Source organism: Spea bombifrons, chromosome 2 (genome assembly GCF_027358695.1).
Source record: "Spea bombifrons isolate aSpeBom1 chromosome 2, aSpeBom1.2.pri, whole genome shotgun sequence".
Lineage (NCBI taxonomy): Eukaryota > Metazoa > Chordata > Amphibia > Anura > Pelobatidae > Spea > Spea bombifrons.
The window spans coordinates 115,734,864-115,752,318 of NC_071088.1; the positions used below are offsets into that span (position 1 = coordinate 115,734,864).

General features: G+C 38.9%; 1 protein-coding gene across 1 annotated transcript in view; it reads right to left on the reverse strand.

Annotated features, from left to right (window-relative positions):
- Positions 1-15,383, reverse strand: part of LOC128473552 (fidgetin-like) — a 39,224-nt gene extending 23,841 nt beyond the window's left edge. Inside the window, exon 1 of the mRNA XM_053455807.1 lies at positions 15,268-15,383. The gene's annotated coding sequence lies outside the window, so the exon portion shown is untranslated. The remainder of the gene's footprint in view (positions 1-15,267) is intronic.
- Between the last annotated feature and the right edge of the window lie 2,072 nt (positions 15,384-17,455).

Genomic DNA, 17,455 nt, shown 5'->3' on the forward strand with positions numbered 1-17,455 from the left:
ATCCTTTAACACTTTGCAGGCCGGGGGTGGTTGGGAGGGGGATGTCAAGAACATAGGATTAGGGAGCAGTGAAAGCATGCGTGTATATATGTATATGTATATATTTTTATATATATATATACAGATATATATATACATACACACACACAGAGGTAAAGGATCACCATATATCCCGCGCACCCACCGTATACGCACACACACAAATATATATTCATCCGCACACACATGGACATAAATACAAACCCACTATAATTAAACAGATAGCATTACCTACACCAAACACATGAGAGCACAGCTTGAGCAGGTCCCAGGGGTGTGTAATCAGGCTCAGTTATGCCATTCTTGCAGCAAATCTTCCAATAAACCTCAGGGGACATGAATACTAGTAAACAAAGATGCTAAACTGCTCTCCCACCCCCACCTCTCAGCGAAAAAGTCCCAAATGGCTCTAGATTTCAGAGCAAAAAAGAACGAGTAACAAGATTCCACATTCTAGAGATAATCTATATAAAATGGAAAAAAAACTCGACATAAATCATGTCACCCAAAACATTTTCTAGAGGTGATATTATATTGACAGGACGGGTAAAACTTAACACACAGAGAAGCAGACAACCTTCTATTATCCAAATGAAATCATCAAAACAACACCACATTACGGTTCGTTGGGGTCTCACCACCATTGGTGTTTTGCGGCAGGGCTCTGAGACTGACCAGTATATATGGCAGAAACTTATAGGGCACTCATTAAATATATAGTGCAGACTGCCCCACATCGCTTTGACCACCATCACTCCGATAAGTTTAAGGAATGGTATTCTGATTCCTTCTACATTAACCAGCACAATATATCTTTTACCCATAAGCTTCCCTTATTGGAGCAGAAATACTGTAATAGCAGTATACAATATGCAATTCACATATTAACCCCAAATATTAATTTAGAGTATTTTTAAAAATGTATACCATGCTTATTTTGATAGTATGTAAACAAATAGCGGGTTTTAGAAATACTGAACTTTTCTGGCTGAATGTGCAGCCCTTTCATTTCTCGATCAGTAATTACTTTCTTTAAATATATAATTCCCCTTCACAAACAGCCTCATCTGCATCAAAAACACAGTTCAGTGGAATAATTGTTTCCCACTGAGTGGACATCAGTCCACTTGAGAAGTTAAAACGAGATTTAGTAGCTGGTACAAAAACACAACACAATACACCATAATACACTAAGAACCAAATCAGGATAAATAATAACAAAATCGTTTTAACAGATGTCTAATACCACTAAAGGACGCACAACTTTTGGTAAGCCAACAAAAAAATGTGTAATTTCACATAAACTTCCAGGACAGCAGAGACCTCTTCTTCAAATAGAATGAGATTATTTTTTTTAATTATTATTTATCTATATAGCACCATCCTATTCCGCAGCGCTGTCAATAGGCAAATAGGGCTTGGGTAGGGTGGTAGAGAATAGCAGCTGGCTCAGTATGACTTTAGATTAGCAGAAACTAGAGTGCAATAAAGCTAAACAAGATGCAAACGAGTATCTAACATAGGGCAAAAAGAAGATACTACAGGGCATTTAGAAATTCGTATACCATGGCCAGACCAGTTTAATGCCTTTATGTCACCGAAAACAAGCCAGGGAACTATGAACAGAACAACGATTTCTACTTAGGGTATGGCTTCCCGTTCCCACTGATGTCGGTGGGCGTTCCCACTGATGTCGGTGGGCGTTCCTGTTGACTTTGCAGGACACACCCACTTATTTAAGCGGGAAATGGGCAGGGAGTGCGCGTGTCAGGACCCTGCTCCCTGGAGGATTCGGGTGTCACCCTGCAGAAGAGGAGCTTCTCCCAGAATCTCCGGGCAAAACCCGTAGAGTTCCCAGGTATGATCATGACCGATAAATCTTTGCTAGCTAACAACACAGAAAGTAGACTGAAAGGTACTGTCATTTTATTATTTATTGATTTATATAGCACCATCATATTCTGCATCACTGTACAATGGGTAATCAGGATATAACAAGGAGTGCAAAACAAGTAGAAACAAAAGGTAAGGAGGGCCCTTCCTAAACAAACTTTCCGAGCTAGAAGGAGTTATGGTATACTACACAAGAGGTAAAAGTGCCATGGACCAGTCACACAAGATACATAATAATATTGTTGGATGTAAGAACAGTCCAAATGCAGAGAGGAAGAGCGTTCGCCTGTCATTCGATAGGCATCCCTTAAGGCATTCCAGGGGATGGGGGCAGACCTTGAGAAATCGTATTATTTCTTCTGAAGGTCTAACATAAAAACAACACAGAAACTTTTCAGAAGCGTTTCAGTTTCTATAGCAACCTCAGTGCATATGTGTCACATGGCAATAAAGTGTTCCAGCAAAAAAGTCTGAATAAGGCAAATTACTATATCATAACATAATTATGTTTCTAATGTTCTAGTTGTATGGAACACCAATAAGAGGTATATGGTGTTTGGAAACATACCTGGAAGAGTAAAGGTATACATGAGCTCAGGAGGTAGAATGCGTGCGAAGTAAAGGTGCAAATGAGCTCAGGAGGTAGAGTGCGTGTAATATAAAGGTATACATGAGCTCAGGAGGTAGAGTGCGTGTAATATAAAGGTATACATGAGCTCAGGAGGTAGAGTGTGCGTAATGTAAAGGTATACATGAGCTCAGGAGGTAGAGTGCGTGCGAAGTAAAGGTGTACATGAGCTCAGGAGGTAGAGTGCACATAAAGTAAAGGTGTACATGAGCTCAGGAGGTAGAGTGTGTGTAATGTAAAAGTATACATGAGCTCAGGAGGTAGAGTGCGTGTAATATAAAGGTATACATGAGCTCAGGAGGTACAGTGCGTGTAATATAAAGGTATACATGAGCTCAGGAGGTAGAGTGCGTGTAATGTAAAAGTATACATGAGCTCAGGAGGTAGAGTGCGTGTAATATAAAGGTATACATGAGCTCAGGAGGTAGAGTGCGTGTAATATAAAGGTATACATGAGCTCAGGAGGTAGAATGCACATAAAGTAAAGGTACACATGAGCTCAGGAGGTAGAGTGCGTGTAATATAAAGGTACACATGAGCTCAGGAGGTAGAGTGCGTGTAATGTAAAAGTATACATGAGCTCAGGAGGTAGAGTGCACATAAAGTAAAGGTGTACATGAGCTCAGGAGGTAGAGTGCATGTGAGGGAATAACTATTCGTCGGCCGGAGTGAAATTGCAATCAAGTTCCAACTATGACCGGCACAACCCTGTCACTGCTCCAGAGACCTGGAAGGTGCACTGAGCAAAATTGGCAGCGCTAGAGCAGAAAATGTTCATATAAGGCAATTTTCCACAAACTGAGTCAGCATGAATGCTTAAACCTTCGAGTGCCAGGGAAGTATGCAACACTGAACAAAGCATTACTCACTGCCTCCAGCACTCAAAGCTCAATCAACAGTCTATAATACTACTGATTACCTAATGTTCACTTTCATTCACTGTTTTGTGTTTTTAATACAAGTTAATATCTTTGCCAGGTTATGGTTACACTTAGGAACAATGGTACATATTGAACACCATGGACGAGAGTCCATCTGCTGTTCTACATAGTTTATAGATATATTGGAAATAAATGATGCCTTCTTATTAGTCTTGTTGTTCTTTATGACTTTTCAACGCCAAAACCCTCTAGTTTTAGATTATGACTTACAATATTATGTATATTGGGGTTGTATGGTGTTTTATTGCACCCCCAAATACCATTGTATTTATTGCAGTGAGTTTATTTGCATAACAAATGGAAAGCAAAATGAAAAAACGAAAGTATACATCCCTAATATAAACAGTATAGTAGTTACAAAAAAAGTTAATTACATAAAACAAAAATATGTGTTTTTACAAAAGAACAGAAAGGGGTGGGAAAAAAGACGTAAATGTTTTAGGTAATTAAATTAACAGCTTTTGTACCATTTGCCCCTCCTCCCCGCCAGCATGCCTGTTTATGAGTTCAGATGTTTCAAATAAAAAGAAAATACCACGAGATAAGCAAATGCTAAGTTGATCCATATGGTGTGCAACTTGCGTTACTATTTAACTGATATAGAGCGAAAATAAAACAAAGCCAGAGAGTATACCACGCAGCAGAGGAGGACAAAGCTTTCTGGCAGAGCCATGCCCCAAAGTGGCATAAAAGGAAAATGGGGTAGGGGGGAGCACCAAAGAGGAGGGGAGGGCAAATAGAGGGAAAAGCAGGGGGTTGGGAAGAAGGTGAAGAAAAAAAACCCTGCCAAAGTTGCTTTCCGCATGGCTGGCTGCTGTCTAAAGGTATTCTGCTCTATTTTCTCACAGCCAGGGCTCCCTGCTATCCGTCAGTTTTACTGTCACTGTAAGAAAATAAACAGCCATAAAAACAGGGGCAATGGAACATGTGTTTAAAAGATAGACATTCAAGTCACATTTTTCTTATGGAAATCATCCAGCGCCCTGAAAAAGCAGTTTGTTGCTACAATCACAGCGTTAACCTCATTAGCTGCAACTAATCCAAAAATAAAGGCAATTCCTCAATTTTTCCCCATGCACGCTTACATTTATATTCATCTGTAGCTTATATAGAAACGGACTTTGGCTTGATGTTAAAAAAGAATGCGATTATCTACAAGTCCGATTATATATATATATATTTATATATGTCTCTATCTATATATATATCTATATATATATATATATATATATATAAGCAGTTACATTCACACTCACAAGAACATATATTAAATACACATGTATTAATGCGTACACATTTGATTAATATGCATTAGTAACTTTATTCTTTATTTAAAATACACCACGTATACAGAAAAAGGAAATCAATGGCTGGATGTTTCCACTGCTTTTAACTCATTGCAGTTGCATTTTTATAGCTAATTAATTTTCCACTTTAAGCACCTAAGTTTAAAATGCACAGAGTCCATTTTTTATTTAACACACAAACTGTCTTCAGTGCTGGGCAAATAAAATGATTTGTAATATCTGAGCCATCAACGGAATTGTTCCCAATCAAGTAAAGAGGGGGAGTCATCTTCTCAGCGGAATGATCGTTATAAGGAACTCTTCCCATTTGTGCGTTATCACTGCATAACAAATTGATGTCATAAATTGTTGATGAGGTTTGGATGTAAGAAAAAAAGAGATAAAACAGCTGATGACAGAGCAATAAGGATTCATCGCAACCAGCAGATACACATAGAACTATAGAGATGTGCCGGGTTAGCCGTAGAAAGAGCAAAAGCAAATTTGGTAAAGATGATACATTTATTGGTTAACTGAAATGGATTGCAAGCTTTCAGGACCATTTAGGTGTCTTCCATGCATGAAGAAGAGACCGAAAACTAATGGCATTCCCATTGCTGTGGATGCTTAGCCAGAATGTACCCAGTCCTGCATGCAGCAAGGACATTTCTGTCTTTTCTCCTTGGATATTTATTACCCCATAACAAAGGAGGTCTCCGTGATGGGGCGAGTTACTATATAAAGAGGCGATGATGGTTTGATGATGGTATCTCCACATTAACAGAATTGATATAATGAATCTATATAGCAAGAATACAATTTAATGTATTCAGATTACTAGAAGCACAGGAGGCTTCATAAAGTTATGCTTTAGAAGAAGTGTAATACCATGGAAAAAAGGGTTCACTTTCTCAATACTCTAAACTCTTTGCATGTACCATCTGCAGACCATTTAAGTTATTTTTTAAGGGATTTTGGGTTTACTATGGACAAAAAACGAGAGACGAGCTGCTGTAGTCAATAAACGAGTGGTATCTGTATGGCAGATAAATTATGCAAAAGGACTAAAAGGTGCATCTCCACTCCATGACTTGCCAATTGAGAGGTCCATAACCTCAAAATGTTCAGGCTGAATAGAGGAACCTAACAATATATACAATATTTTAATGAATATTTCGCAAATAAAACAATAAAACAAGTCTGAATGATATTTGTCTCTATGTGACAGTTTTAGTATTTTTAATAACCTCACCTACATGTAGTGGGTTAGAATTAAATACTCAGTTGTAGATATTAATGCTTTAGACTATTTAATCAGGGAATTGTCAACTCGACTAGTCTTGGAGCAAAACTCCCTCTAGTTTAATGCATTATTGGGCCTATATTGTGCTTCAAGCTATGGCTTAGATCCCCTCCATAAAACCTGAATACATTTCACATTCCAATTCATCTTTTTAATGAACAATAACTCACAGACGTTATAGGAGCTACCCGGTAATTGCAGCTGCCGACACATGCTGCCTACCCCTAATAACTTGGAAACCCATTTGGTGGGGAAGATATCCCATAAAATGTTCACAGCATGTTCAGTAAGACTATGGTTTGATCTGTATTAGATTATTGGCTTTAGCTGTTCTTCAAGGTGACAGACATGTAAAAAAAAAAATACTGATTTTTTGCATCACATAATACAAATTAAATAAAAATTGGAAGGGAATTCTTGACGACCAAAGTGATTATATTATTATTTAGACCTAAAATCAGGCTCAGGTGAACAATAGCCAGATCAATAGTTAACTGCTATTAGTAGTTTATTTTATTTAAGGAAAAGTACATCATACTTCAAAACACGACTTTTCAGTATAAACTATCGGAGTCATTTGTAACAATTATATTTCGAAAGAACGTCTTGTAAAAAATGACCACAGAAAAGCTACGCGTCTTTGAGCACGTATTATTCCTCCATCCAGTTCTCAAAGACATCTGTTTTATGTTTTTGCAGATATTTGTCATGTTTACAATTCTATACATTTTTATTAATAGGGAAACAAATGAAATACACTTCTGGGAAAATATGTGCATGCTCCGCAGCTGAAATAACAGCGTATGTTTGAATGGTTTCATCTCTATGAAACATCATAAGTATTCTAGCACAACATTATAGACACATACATGCGCTTTGTTTTAAAGAAACATGGCTTGCTAGTGTTTAGCCAAAAAAACTACGTCGTTTAAATTGTAAGCTCTGCTGGTAAGTGGCCTCTAGTATTTTCATAATAATTATAGCTCTTATGTTTGTATGCCTACAGTATCGTGACACCTGTAACATGCTACATGTTTGGCTTTATATGTTGGCGTTATGTCAGTAGAAGTACTCATATATACAAGGTTGGTGGAATACCTTTGTATTCTAAAATATCATCCGATATTTACATTTATTTGGTATATTCACACAGAATCAACCCAATTGACCTTCTCCCCACATAAAAACAGTAGTTATAATTATATTATTCAGTAACCTACTCCACTCTCCCTGACTACAGAGCCATAAAACAACTTGATTTCTATCGTCCCAGGGAAAGACGATACACGTTTGAATGTGTTATTTCCAACCTTTCCTCCAAAGTAATATAAATAAACCTAAGACAACATGCCAAAGGAACACGGGGATTAGCATCTAAATAAGTTTTGATAAGGCCGCTCCTCCCCCCTTTCCTGTTAATGCTCACAGGCTGTTCCTGAGAAGTAACAGACTCATTCATTCTGCACCCAATCAAACAGTTTGGGTTTTAACCCCTTCTGGAAGAACTGACACCCTGCACGAAGTTCGAGAAAATATAAGCTGATGTGACAGTTAAACTTAGCAGACCCTGTGATAATTACACCTAGTTTCAGAACTGACTGTTATTTCTCCAGAGTTTATTTATAAGCCTTTCATCTCCATAATTATGTTTAGGCATGGTTACACCTTTGTATTTTTTCTAGTGAAAACTAGTGAATCCATTGTGAATTTCAGAAACAATATCCCCCGGCTGGATAGAAACCAATACACGGTCCATGTGGATATTTTTCAGATAACTAATAGACATACTTGGGACCTCTCCAGGTTTGACCTGGAGTCTCCAGTTCTCCAGGTCCCTCTGGGTCATTCTCCTTTCTCCAGGGCAGGGCAGCGCCATTTGGCCACACCCAAAACTCCTCCCACTCCAAACCCAAGTAATGCTCTCCGGGGCTAACTTTGCCCACTTGTGAAACCTATCCCACCTATACTAATATTAGAACAGTTTTTTGCCAGCACCTTGTCAATGCTCAGAACTTACAGGTCATATTGGACTTATATTTGCATTAATCATGCATTGTGATACCAACTTTTTTGTGCCTTTCTTTTGATAAACAAAGCGATATTTCACTTTGAGGCACATTAATCCAACTTTTTTGTTTTTGTAAAGAACACCCAAACGTGGATAACAGTTTTCGTCTGAGGTTAAACGTTCATTAATGATTAGATATTCTCGATCAATCAAACGTAAGTATATTTAATGAGCTGTACTCCTCACGTTCCCCTGGCATGGGAAGTGTCCCTGACATCTAATCTAGCCTGCAAAACATGCACAGGGCTCTTTAAACCAAAGCATCTGGAGAAAACAAAATAATTCTTGATTAACTGTTTAACAGCAAGTGGGTTTCTTGGGTCTCTGGCACCCAAAAGCATGAAAAGCTTGTTTCACACGTACAGTTATTGAAAATGGTGCGGATAAAAACATAACATCGTTTTGTAAACCATTAATACTTACATGTAGATATTTAATCAAAAAGGATAGAAGTAATTACAATGAAAACATATTAAAAAAACATACTTATTCCAAAAGAAAAACCTAAATATATCTAAATAGATCTAATATTATTGGTATATATTATTTATTATTATTATTTATTATTTTACTTTTTTAAAGTGATTAGTTTGCGAAAAACATACTCTTTTGGAGTATGGACATGGCATGTATGTCACTTTTTGATTTCTACCTCATTTGCATATGCCTTCTGTTTTAAGCACAGCTTTGAGGCTTGGAAGCAGATGACCCGCGTGCTCCATCTACATACAGCTGTTTCAGCCGTGTTAGATCTGTTCAATGCGGGACAGGAGTTGCTCCAGCTCATGTAAGTGAATTGGAGAAGGGTATCCTGCCAACAATTCTGTATGCCTATGATGAGCTAAAAAGTGACAAAAGCGCACAGCAAGCAAGCAAACAAAAATACACTTAAGGCGATATGGACTGATCTAAAACATACACACAAAGAGACATGGTGTGTCACACTTTGATTCGCCACATTGCTCTGGAACTCCCCTAATGAAGTGTTGCCCCTGTCTACTAAAATGACAGGAGGTAGCTGATCAACGCGTATAGTGGGACCATTCTGCTGAGAACATGATAGAAGGCATCAGACTGTGGATGTGATTTGCCGCGCAGCAGTTGCCAAAGTCCTTGTGACACTGATGTCAAGGGAGAACATGTCACTGGGAAGTGAACCTTGTGTCGTGAAGCCTCCATGGCACAGTACCGCGCCTTGACACCCAAGCCTGCTACCTCCGGTAGTAATTCAGGCACGTACCACATTAACCACTTATGTTCTTTTGTGGTTTTTGGGGAGGGGATGTGGGTGAGAAATGCTGGATTGTACCCGCTAGTGCGGAAAAACGAAATGAGAATGAGGGTGGACTGTTGCTTTGAGATGCTGTCGCAGTTTATTTTTAACGCTGTAGTGATTGCGTGTATTCTGAGAAGCGGCTGCACAAAACAACTTAGCCTCATTAACTGTCATTACTGAAATAACTCGGACGTGGAACCAGTGAGGCTCCATCCTCAGAATTTAGAGCTTCACTGAAGATCTTGTGTGTTGCATTGTTCCTGTAATTAAAAGGCAGCGTATTAAACCACATTCCATGGTAGCTCCAAACTGCTTGTCATTCGGAATGTGATTTTCGTAAGCACATCAGCAGTCTTAAAACATTAAACAGTTCACATAACTCTCGCAGCAACAGGATTTAAAAAGATTGTCAAAACAGATGGTCCTTTTCACCAATTACGCACTCTTCATATCCTTTTTGTTTTGGTTTTCTGTGCCTGAGTACCATGTGAAATAAACACTGCAGTGCACAGAAGTCAGAAATGTGTTACATATCAAGAGTACGGTCAATGTGCACGTGCCATGTACACACTGTGAGCCCTCCTGCTTTGGGGGGTTTGTGGGTGGGGCTAATGTTTGTGGGTTGGGCTAGCCACACTTTCAATTTGTTTGGGGTTAAGGGGGAATGGGCAGGAAGTGGGGTGTGCCTAACCACCACTCCCACAACCTGGAGATTTTGCACCGTGATCCAGAGACCCCGAGAAGCACTGCTTCACCCGGACTCACCAGGTAAACCCTGCAGAGTTCCTAGGTATGGCTAACACCGACTAGTAGGCCAATGGCTTTTTCATCTACAGCAGCTGAGGGCTGCACCTTACTTCTAGTTATTTTAGGCTTTCCTGGCTACATACCCTAAGGAATCAGACAGCAATGTAACAAAAGGACAAATCCTTTAGCCAATGTAATATTTTGATCCATAAAAAACAATGCTTGTGCTTTATCTATAAATTACAAAAAAACCTAAATATCATTCTGGAACTACAGATGGATGGTTAAAAATGCTCTGTTTGTCCATTAAATCCCTCCAAAAGCATATTACTGCACACCTGACACACACAATATTGCCGTGTGACCTTATAATGAACAATTCTATTGTTCTATACCACAGAGAATAATAACCATATAGCTGTTAAATGTAAGTTGCATTAGTATTGCGAGGCAGTAAGCATTACTGTAGTAACTATTTTTCAAACTGACATATTGGAATTGTATGTGTAGAATAGTAAGTGAGTCATTACCTAATAGTTCTTAGCAGAAATCACAAACATCTGCTACCTCCCTCGAGCCCCTTTTAATTGGGTCCTCTGTATGTTATTTTTGTGTGGTTAGTAAGCATATATTTTAGCACAGACAAGAAAATCAGACGTGTGCCGTGCACGAAAACATTATTGGCTGGCATTTGAAGATCCTACAACTAAAATGTTAATGCCTGTAAGCACATCAATAACAAGTTGGCAGCGGGTATATGTTAACCTGCATCTATGGTGGATTTATTCACTAAACGGTTCTAGGGGAGTTGAATTACTTCTACTTTTTCACTAAGGCAAAGAAAGCCATTTTTCTAAAGAAAGATTAACCCTTTATAATGCGTTGTTAATGAATGTTGGTAGAATTTGCCTATAAGTCACTACGGATATATGTCAATGACACAGAGTACAAGTACTCTCTGGTTTGTGAAGAGCTAGGAATAAATGACTTAAACCCAGCACTCTTTGTGTTTTTATTGCATTACAGAAAATCTGCCATAAAGACTGACACACCGATCGATTTCTACATTTTACTAGAACACAGGGGTAATGGCTGAAAAAAAACACAACTTAAAAACATAATTCTTATTATGCAGGACACCATATACAAAATCATTGCAGGTAGAACATATTGCCATTTGCCTACACGGGCCTGGGTTAGGCATTGATATGTAACAGGGATGAGCTGTAGTTGTTATTTTACAGATGACTGTAAAGCATTGGGGCATTTGCACTTGTCTGATGACAGCATCATACGAATTAACCACAACAGAGAAATGAGATGCTGGGTGTAATCTGAACACACACACACACACAAAACAAGCCATGGAGACACGTCAATTCCCCTCTGCCATGGGTTTTCATTCCACTTCAACTCCCTCTTGCTAATACTAAACACAAACCACATTTGGACACCATAATTACAGGTCTTCTGCAGGACAATGATTATCTGAGTAACCTTTCCTTGTTAATCAAATTAAGAGGCGTGAAAAGGTATCATTACAAAATGTAGCATCTAGCTAGTAGACACTTAATACCAAGTTACTAAATTCAAACCACTTACTGACCGTGACCAGGAGAATGACTATACTGATAAAGGCATCTGGAGCTCCAGAAGGTCAAATAAGCTTTTACACTAACACCAAACATTACAAGAACGTACTAGTGGATCATGTTAGGTGCCTTCCCTTCCATGAGTTAAAGGGCACTATGGGATATGTGTAATTAATATTTTATAGTACAATAATGCGATCATTATAAACACTTGACACATCAAGGCATTGCAAACTCTACATGCCATTATATCTATTCCGAGTGTGTACAATGTATTGCCACAGGCTAGAACAAGTTTCTACAATACTAAGGGCACTGGGTTATAGAAGGCAGCTAGTTATGTTTGTCGTTCTTCTCGATTCATACACTATGATACCACCATTTGGAAAACCATCACATATCAAAGGAACGTATACGTGTATGAAAGTTACAGTACAGGAAATTATATATATATACATATATATATATATATATATATATAATTGACATGTTCACACGCTTTAGCATGCTTTCTTTTCGTTAAGACGGAGCCTCTCCCCTGCAGACAAGCTCTCTTGTGGAACAGCAAATAATATGTTTGCAATGTAATCGCTGCATAATGATCTCGTACACATCAGAGTCTAGTGCCAGCTTCTCGATGCCGAGGATTGGGGATACCATGCTGTGCAGTCTTATGGAGGCATTGGAAATGAACAGTCAGCGCACTGGTCACATCAAATAATCCAGCGGGAGGTGTGGAATCTGCGTAATCTCAGTAATACACTCAGTAATTCCAACAGGACCCATCTAAGCGGAGTTGATATAAATAGATTTCACCATGTGTGCAATAATTGGAGACTTAATATGAAACACAAGATCTCCCGTGGGAATGTAGAGAGATTTCTTCCAGACTCACACGCGTAGCATATTACAATTGTATTTGTTTTCCCTCTATCGGAGAAGTCTTAACAAAAACACAAGCCTCGCTGATTCAAAGCGCGATGTAACCCAAGTTACAGCCGTTCCTATAGCTAAAAAAAAAACATTTTTAAGCATAAACTCAATAAAGAAAATGGAAGAAAGATTGCACATCTCCATTAGTCCGTGTAATTATACTACTAAACAATCTACAATTGACTGTAGTGTCAAAGGGAAGTAGAAACCAAGTCTAGCAACGCAGGCAATGAAATAGTTAACAGGAAGTGCAAACTTCCATGACTGACACTAACGTCACAAAGCGAAATTTTACGCTTATATGAGTGTAGCTAGTTTAGTGTTGTTATATAAGAGTTGTATTCTGTATAAGGCTGAAGCATACTACAAATCAGCTGGAGTTTGGATGATAAGGGGTTTAATCTCAATGACGCTTCCAAAATGTATACAGCTCAGGAATTAATCACAGCACTGTTCTACCAGACACATATTTATAAATCCCCGCTGTCTCAGGCCAGCAAGGCTGCAAATATTTCATATAATCATGTGAAGCGGCACCTTCCAGCGAGGCTGTCTGCCAGCCGGTACTATTATTATTATTACGCTTATTGTGCTGATACTAGGGATCAAACACATAAATGGTATGGCAGCTCCACGCCATGCATGTATACCCCACAATGTATGCTTCCACATAATGTATGCTTCCCCATACTGTATGATTCCACACCACGCTGCTGGGCAAAGAAAACCCTCAGAACACTTTGTATTTTCAGCAGCCACCATTTGTCTCCATTTTGGTTACTTGACCATCTGTAGGATATTTGGTCGTAAACATGGCTATTTTCACTGCTTTCCGTTCCCACATGAGAAATTCTAGAAAGGCATGCAGTCTCAGAGTGCTGTTTGACTGGTACAACTTGAAGCCCCTTGCTAAGACATGGACACAAATTTTACACAAATACACAAGCCCTGGTGAAAAAAAAAACACATTTTGCACTAACTGATAAACTGGTGGGGGCATTACCCTTGCCAACCGCCATAACTGCTAATGCCACAACTGACAACATATTAAACAAATCAGGCTCCCTTGAATATGAAAAATGGAACCGAACAAGTTAATATTGTGTAGACAACAAAGTAGTTCACAGCACCAGTAAACCAAATCAAAGCAAATTGGGAACTGCAAGAAAAGATACAATGGTTGTATTACAAAGCACAATCACTGCTGTTGACTAAACACGGAGGACAATCACGTATGTTAACTTCTTCTGTGTTAAAGAACGTAAAACTTTGGGATACTTTCCATAACTGATCGCCCCACCTTATGATATCTCCATCCTCTTATTGCAGGAAAAACCCATAACGTACTAAGTTATAGGTTATCTGTAGTATCTGGTTAGCAAGCAAGTTGGCTGGCCATCTCCAATCTATGCTGGCTGAAAGACCCTATCCAGTAAAACACAAAACCACACCGGACCACGGCACGCAACGGAGCTTCAACACATGCAAACACAGCAAAAAGAATTCTCCCAGTGTTGTGAATGAGTTTAACTAGCAGAGTCAGCTCTGTATCTCACATGCATAACTTCAACAGCACATGACCTCTAATTATATGATTATAGGCTTTGGCTGCGCTGCATACAGATTAGGCACAGAGGAATTATGTACCGGTTTAAAAAAAAAACAACTTTCGAAATAGGTATAAAAGTGTTTATCCCTGTTATGGATACGAGACAGGCAAGTGCCACATGTGTGACATTCTTGGGTCTATGTATCCTGGTTTCAGCACATTCCGCGTACACACAGAATTGTTTTGTACACATATACAAAGAATGTATCACCTACAAGCAATGGCCATTCAAATGCAATGACTTCTCTTTCAGTGCATTTAGCCAAATAATGTACTTGCATTAGACGATTAAGGGAATCATCACATGAATCAGAACTCTACATATACATAATTAAAGGATATTACAAAAGACTTTCAGTTCTGCATCGGACAGACCATGCATTTCAGAGGAAATTTGTACGAAGGACACTAAGTATAAAGATACAAATTGTCACAACTAGTTAACCAAATAATAATGTTTTTGGAAAAAAAACTTTTAAAACCCCGGTAAGAAACTTAAGGGCACAAAATTGCAATTCAAAAACTATTGAGTGTCAGAATGGAAAACAAATGACAGGCACAGTATATATATATATATATATATATATATATATATATATATTAATTTATACATATTGGTATGTATATATATATATACATACCAATATTCCGAAACAAGTTTTGATTTATTTCTAAATTTACTGCAACATCTATGTATAAAAATAAATAAATAGAACCTAAGGCACACATTAACCCCTCTTAATTACCACAACCATAACCCCTACAGTGCTATTGTACTGGAAAAGGGTTTGGTAACCCCTTCTCTTACAACAAAAGGTTTGAAAGGAGATAATGCTGATACAGGGCAGCTGCTCCTGGAACATTTAGCAACAGGGATCATCCAGAAATCTTAACCTGCCAGAGAACACTTATTCTTCACCAGCTAAAATTGCTTAGAAAATCATTTCCTTACCTCCTGATTCCAAGAACATGCTGCTTTAAAGTTGGTGGGCTTTAGTAATCCAGACCAAGGAAAAACAAGGAGACCAGAGCTTGGTTGTGTGTGGGGCTCAGCATTCTTACTGTGACAATGTGTGTGTGTGTGAATGAGAGAGAGAGAGGGAGAGTGTGACAGCAGGCTGCCTGTGCTGCAATCTCTAGGGCATCCCCCTGCCTCCCCTCCCCCTACCACATCCCTCCAGCTTTAGACTTCTTCCAAAACTATATTAGCCAGCAGGGAAGAAAAAGTGACCAATCATGCATTCATTGGCTCTAGTTTTGCTACAGTATAGTCATCCGTGTGCTTGTTGGTGCCCTGGAGGCAATGCATGTGAAGAAAAAGTGTTGAGATGATATCTGGAAGGTCCTAGTGAAAAGAGCTTGGTCACAAGAAGACCTGCAAGGCTCATATAGAGAGAGAGAGGAGCTGGTTATGAAAGGACATGAGGGAGAGAGGGAGGTTAAAGGGATCTGTTCAAGCGTGTAGAAGTCTTTCTATTGCTGCGGTCGAGTTTAAAATGTTTTAAGCCCTGTGCCATCGGTGGGCCGCTGGAAATCAATGCAAGTTTTCAGGTTCCAGCAGTAGGGATTGTGTTACAAGTTAATTGCGAAGGAAAAGCACTAGCCTATGGTGGGGATATGGAGAAATACAGTTGTTCTGGGATAACTCCCATCACCCTTGCCCTTACAGCATGCGTCTGGGGTCAAGAGGGTTTGCAGTTAAAAAAAAAGATAGGTTCGCTGTAGGGCTCATTTTGGTTTGGGGTCACCTAAAAAATGTCAATGTTTTTGGAAGAACGGCAAATGTCCATTAAAATAATGTTCACAGGCGTACAGGGGCCCTTTATCAGCAACCATCACTCATGTGTTCCAATGGCACATTCGCTAATGGAAGTTTAAGTTTGTAAGGCCGGTTGATCATTAGAAAACCCTTTTGCAATTATGTTAGCATAGTAGTATAAAATAAATAGCGCCGAAAGATGGAGCTACCTAGTTTCCATTCATGCTGCCATGACATAGACTTGCCCTAATGCTACATTATTCTGTGAAGAACAAATGATCTTTTATTGCATAACATGTTATAAGTGGGATGGGATGGTCCAAAAATAAAATTACAAAAAAAAACACTTTTATACTTTTTCCCCATAGGTGTTACACAGGCTTCCACCCCCCCCCCTGCACATCCTCCAGCCAGGGTCTATAACCTTATATGTATTAGAATCTTTTGGGAAAAATATATAATGTAAATCAGATCATGAATGGGTTAATAGATGTGTGCAGGGTTTCATTGTGCTTTTCTTGTTTTAATATCAGGGAGCTGTTTCACTGCCCAACCATATAATGAAAAGGTGTTGTGAATGTATATCTCACGGCTTTAGGTTTAGGGGTTCAAGAGTCCATTACTGCATGACAATAAAACCGTGGAGTAGCCACAGCTGTATAGCCAAGTAAAACAAACCTTTAACTTTAAAGGGGTTTTGGGCTTTTAATGACATTTATGACCATAAGCACACCGGTTTATGTGGCCCAGGGGAGTCTCACTGGCCCCAAATGGTGTGAAGGGGGCAGGGACAGGACTTCAGGAGCAACAAAGGGTCTTTTCCACTAAAGTAGGAGTTTACAGGAGGGCTGCAGTTCCAACTCCAAACGTCTATGAAGAGTCAATCCTAGTGAAATTTTGCTACAAGAAGAGCTGACCCTGGAAAATGCATACTTAAATGGGTTAGGTCAATTCAAGAAATCTTGCTGATGGATATACACGTGATCCAGGGCCAACCAAGCTGCAGCTGCTCGCCGGAGTTGCCCTTCATAATGCATATATTAGCAAACAGACCCAAATAATTAATAACATCAGCGTCATATTGACATCACACTCTGCAGTGTTGTACCGTGGGTAAACAGGACATAATTAGTACATCAAATAACAATTTGGTATTACAGAAACAAAAGGTAAGAATTGATTTGCTCAAAGGAGCTTACAATCAGGATGGAACCTCTGGCAAATGGATGGAACCTCTGATCATAATGTTACTAATAAGACACTGCAGCATTAAAATATACTTAAATAATGTCTCCAAGAAATGATATTTTTTTCATTTGTTTTATAGCCGTTTTTTATGTTTTATTTTAAAAAAAAGGAGAAGTGTGAGGTCATAATTTAA